Here is a 6,000-nt window from a genome sequence, read left to right on the forward strand (position 1 = left end):
TACTTAAAAAGGTTCTCCTGCGGTGCAGACTTACCATAAATGCACAGACGCAGGGATGTAAATTAGTTTGTGGATATGTACTTGTTTCATTTACGGTTTTAAAAATAGTTTTCTGTGCGTATAAATAAATATTCAGGTAAGTTGAAATTATATTAAAATAAAATGAATTCTTATTGTTGAAATTATATTAAGATAAAATTAATTCCTGTTGTTACATCAGCGCCTGGATTTTCGTAGTTTATGAATAATTAATAAGTTAATTAATAGTACATAATGTTTTTTATTTATTTAAAAATATGGTTAACATGTATTTTTATTTTCCCTGTCTCTCTCTTTTTTCTTACGGGGCCCAATATTTTCTTCTGCAGCCGGGGCCTCAACCGACCTTAATCCGCCTCTGCCCACCACCCCCACTTGCTCTGTGGCTCTAGAAGCTCTTCTATCATTTTGTTTAAGCTACAAATCCCTGCTCAGAAAGGTGTGTTACTCTGTGTGGATAAAATATTAACTTTCACCATTAGTTTTCTATTTAGGATTTCATGTCATTAGTCAGCAGTAGGTAACAGTATTTTGCTAGATTTCAGGTAATAACAGTTTCCGGTAAAATAGATACAGAGAATATTTTGAGGGTTGCCATATAGGAGGGGAGTTGGGTGGAAAAGGTGAAGGGATTAAGAAGTACAAATTAGTTGTTACAGAACAGTCAGGGGGTGTAAATTACAGCATGGAGAATATAGTCGATAATACTCTAATAACTATGTATGGTGTCAAATGGATGAGAGATTTATTGGGACAATCTCTTAGTAAGTTATACAGTGTCTATTGGGGTGTATACCTGAAACCAATATAATAATGTATATCAACTGTAATTAAAAAATAAAATTGATTTAAAAATGAAAAAAATTTCATTTTCTTTTAAGTGGCTTCTGTTATTGTATCAACGATACCAATCATGTAAATTTTAAAATAGCTTACTGCCATGAAATGCATCAGGCTCTAAAAATCATATATCCTTTGATTTGGTAACACTGCTTCTGAGAACGTATCCTAAGGAAATGATTAGGAGTGCAGTCCAAGATTTAGGTTTAAAATTATGAATTGCTGAATTATTTATATAATATAAATGAAACACTTTAATGGTGGAAAATAAACAGCTCTTGAAATCATGTTTTCAGACAATTTCAGTGACTTAAAAAATACTCTTAATATGATGTTACATTTAAAAAAGTATATTAAACTATATTTAGAGCTTGACCTCAACCACCTGAAAAAGAAATTTATTTGCACATTTTTAAAAGACTAGAAAGATGCATACCCAAGTGTCAGCCATTATGACCAACACTTAAATTATCTTCTTTTTCCTTTTCTGTCATTTCCAAATGTTTTGTTATTAAGTATTTTCATAATACAAGAAGTAAATAATGCTAAATGTTTATCACTGGGGTTCAATACTCAGCCTCAAGTACTGAGCTACTCTGTTCTTTTCTAAGACTGGGGCTGAAAGAAGAACATTATCCACACAACAGTTCTAAGTAACCAAGAGGTCCCCACTGGACCAGATCCCCAGATAAGTTTTAACCAGACAACACATGCACTCATTTGAGATCCTGTATAAATAACACATTTCTAAATACAAATTTAGTTAGAATACATAAAGAAGGAAATAGAGACTAAAAGGAAAGCAAAAGAAAACTAAAAGATGTAAGATGGTTTAAAATAGGCACTCTAGGGATAGACAAAAAAATATGAATGAACAAACCAACAAACAAACCAAACCAAACCAGGAATTTGCTAAATAATCAGTAGTAAACTTTACTTTAGAGTCAAAATTCTTTGCTGAGAGATGCAAATTACAAGGAAGGATTAAATTTTCCCAGAGAGAGAGAAATTTCTTACCTTAGAGCCCATTTTGTGTGAGCTACGCCACGAGATACTGGCAGCTGTTAGCAGTTCAGCAGGGACTCTATTCTCTGTATGCACGTGGATGTGCTGATGGATTTATTGCCACCTGTTATCTGAGGAAGCCATATGTACCCTTTGTCCACAGAACTTTAATTGGAACCTCTAACAGTTTTCATTCGGACCCTTAACTCCCTGCGTCAGAGGCAGGAAAGCAGGACTGGAGAGAATAGAGAAGGAGGAGAAATTATCCTGAGCAAAGAGGTACCGGGCTGCACTGTTTTTCATCTGTGCTTATCTACCATCAAACTCTTTAACTCTTGCCTGAGTCTGAATACAAATTGGAGGATGAAATGGAACCAGAGTGCAGTTCCTGTCCCTTGCTACAATACTTAGTCAAAGAGGTTCCATGTACCCCAATTGCTTTTTGGAAAGAAACAAATCTTCAAACACCTATAGGACCAAATATATGTGCATTATATGTATAGAATAATCTATGCATGTTGTTCTTAAGTCATAAAAACCCAACATCTAAGGCCTCTGTAGAGTGATAGGTTGTACACTAGCATCCCAGTACTAGCCCAATGGCTCACCCACAGTGGCATTTCTTGGATGGATGACTAGATGGATGGCTACACGAGAGAGTATGGTTCATTGTGGGTCTCAGAAATGCACTATAGGTCTATATTTTTCTGTTATCAAGAGTCAGTGGGGCCTGGCTGGTACGGCTCAGTGGATTGAGTGCTGGCCTGTGACCCGAAAGGTCGCTGGTTCAATTCCCAGTCAGGGCACATGCCTGGGTTGCAGATTTGGACCCTGAGGGGGCGAATATGGGAGGCAACCAATTGATGTTTCTCTCTCACATTTCCTGTTATTTCTCTCTCCCTCCCTTCCTCTCTCTCTCTCTGGAAAAAAAAAGAAAGAAAGAAAAAAAGTCAGTGGGACAAAGACCTGTTATAAACAATTTGCCAAAGAGCAAATACTGTACAAAGAGCAAGAGTAGCAGCAGAGGTTTCCTAACTGTGGAACTGTTGGGACTCTCTTAATTGTATAAATTAACGTAGAAATTTTCAATTTAGGGCTAGAAAAGAAAGAAAGCTTTAAAGGAAGCCTGGGAAGAGAAGTAAGGAGAAGAAGCAAGGACATCAGGGGAGTGTGTGAACTTCCTATCACTGTTACAACAATTACCACAAACTTAATGGCTTAAAATAACACATGTTTATTATTTTCAAGTTCTGGAGGTCGGAAATTCAAAGTGGGTTTTATTGGGCTAAACATCAAGGTGTCGGTAGAGCTGCAATCCTTCCGGAGACACTAGGACAGAATCCATTTCCTTGCTTTTCCCAGCTCCTAGAGTGTGCCACTGCATTTCTTGGCTGGCAGCTCCTTTCTACCTTCAAAGTCATCAGTATTGCATTAACTCTCTCTCATTTAACACTTTCTCTCTCTAACCTGTAGTCTCTCTCCTTCACTTATGTAATTACATTGGGCCCATCTAGATATTACAAGATAATATCTTCATCTCAAGATCCTGAACTTAACCAGATCTGCAAAGTCCTTTTTACCAAGTAAGTTAACATATTCACAGGTTCCAAGATTAGAATGTGAACATCTCTGGATGGGTGGGGAGTGGGACTGTTCTGTCTACCGTAGGGAGCTGGGAATACTAGCCCCCTTACACACCTTGTGGCCTGAGAGAGGGGCTCAGGGCCAAAAGATGGAAGCACTATATTTAAAAAGTTACAAGACTCTAGGCCTAAGGCAGTATCCAGTTCGGAGTCCAGGTGACACTTCTGCCACCATGCTCTCCATCCTAAGTGCAGCCACCAGCAAAGCAAAACTACATCTAGTAGAGAACTCTAGCACCCAAGGCTTCAGGTAGAGCACCTCCACAGGGAAGGAAAGCTCTTCTGAGATATTACCAGACTGGGAATGCCCCCAAATAATTGGGAAACTATGGTTTGGAGGAGCTGAGGGTCCAAGAGAGCAGGTACAGGTAGAGAATCAGCAGACTCTGGGCATTAATAGAAACAACAGCAACAATAATAATAATCATAATTTATTGAGCACCTATTACATGTCAGGCATGTTTCCAATATATACATATATTATATATAATATACATTCTACATTATATATATTTCAGCCAACTGTAAACATACTATAATAATCACAGGTTGGCCAAGCCTAGGGTTGTCTTGCAAATATACCCATCACTATAATAGTTAGAGTGTCGTCTATAAACACAAATGAGCACTTATATTCTTCTTGTCTAATTTTTAAATGTAAAAAAAACAAACAATAAAGCTGGTGTGAGTATGGTAAAATGAAAATTTGTATACACTATGAGTAGTTATGCAAGTAGACGCAATTCTTTTAGAAAGCAGTTTGATTTTCTAATTTTTGTCTTGTAAGTCATAAAACATTTATACTTTTTTACTCAGTAATTTCACTTCTTAGGAATCTATTCTTTTTTTAAAAAGCCAAAATATGGGAGAAATATCATAGGCACAAAAATATTATCAAAGAAGCTAGGAAAAATTGGAAATATCTCAAATATCCAGCTGTAGAAAAACATTTAAGTACATGGGCTTGAAGGACTGTCATGTTACTATTGAAACAGAGAACACAAAGATTATTATGAAGACTATATTTCAACCTGGAAAAAATTGTGTATATGTATATACATAGATTATTATAATGGGAAGTGAAAAGGTAGTGTATAACACATTACGTACATTCATAGCAGCATTATGCACAGTAGTGGAAAGGTGGAAGCAGCCCAAATGTTCATCAATGGATGGATGGGTAAACAAAATGTGGCTTATGCAAACAGTAGAATTTCACTCAGCCTTAACAGGGAAGGAAATTCTGACCCATGCTGCAACATGGACACGGACAGTCTCGAGGACATGAGGCTCAGTGAAATTAGATAGTAATAAAAAGACAAATGCTGGATGATTTTACTTCTATGAGGTACCTAGAAAAGTCAGATTCATAGAAACAGAAAGGAGAAGGGTGGTTTCCGGAGTCTGGGCAGAGGAAGAAATGAGGAGTTGTTTCATGGGTTTAGTTTCGGTTTTGTAAGCTGAGAAACTTCTGAAGATTGGCTGATTGCACAACAATGTGAATATGCTTAGTACTATTGAAATTTACACTTAAAAATGATTAGGATAATAGATTTCATGTTACATACATTTTACCACAATTAAAAATGTTTAAAAAACTGTATGTGCATTATAATTATACACCTATAAAAGCTCCATATATATTGAACAAATACATCTAAATAATGTTAGTCGTTATGCTAAACAGCAACATTATGGGAGATTTTAAAATTTATTATCTAAATTATAGTGAAAAAATTTTTTTAATTTTATTGATTTATTTATTTTCAGAGAGCAGGGAAAGGAGGGAGAAAGAGGGGGATAGAAACATCGATATGAGAGAGAAACATTGATTGGTTGCCTCTTGTATGCCTCAGCCGGGACCAAACCCAGGCATGCACCCCAACTGGGAATCAAACCAGTGAGCCTTCACTTTGCGGGATGACATCCAACCCACGGAGCCACACTGGTCAGGGCAATAGTGAAAAAATTTTTTAAATAAAAACTCCCCAGGAAAATTAGCTTATTCTGTATGCATATAGACTTGTGGACTCTGAGCCCTAGATACGGACTAATGATTTCTAGCCAGAGCAGGATGTTGAGAGCAGTCAGGACTGTGCTGGAAGTCTGAGGCTCTTCAACTGTGGTTCTGTAATCACTCCAGTGAAAGAACTTGGCACACAGCACCATCAGACAGAGCGCGTTTTCTCCTGGTCAGAAAAGCGTGTATAACCTAATGACACTTACCTTTGGCTGTGGCTGATAGGGCTGGCCAGACTAGATGGTCCTGTGACTCAGACCTGGGAGGATGCTTTTGTTTCTCATTACTTCCTGTTCCTTTTACTGCTCAAATACTTAACCACCAGTTCAGGCTTCCTCTTACATCAAGTATATGCCAGTGCTCCAGCCTGGGACTGGAGAAGCTTGTTGCTGTAACAGGCTTCTGAAAAGAAGACCAGGGAGGTGTTACTCTATGACTATGATCCACATGGCA

This window comes from Furipterus horrens, unplaced genomic scaffold (assembly GCF_987537825.1).
Source record: "Furipterus horrens unplaced genomic scaffold, mFurHor1.1.pri manual_scaffold_10, whole genome shotgun sequence".
Lineage (NCBI taxonomy): Eukaryota > Metazoa > Chordata > Mammalia > Chiroptera > Furipteridae > Furipterus > Furipterus horrens.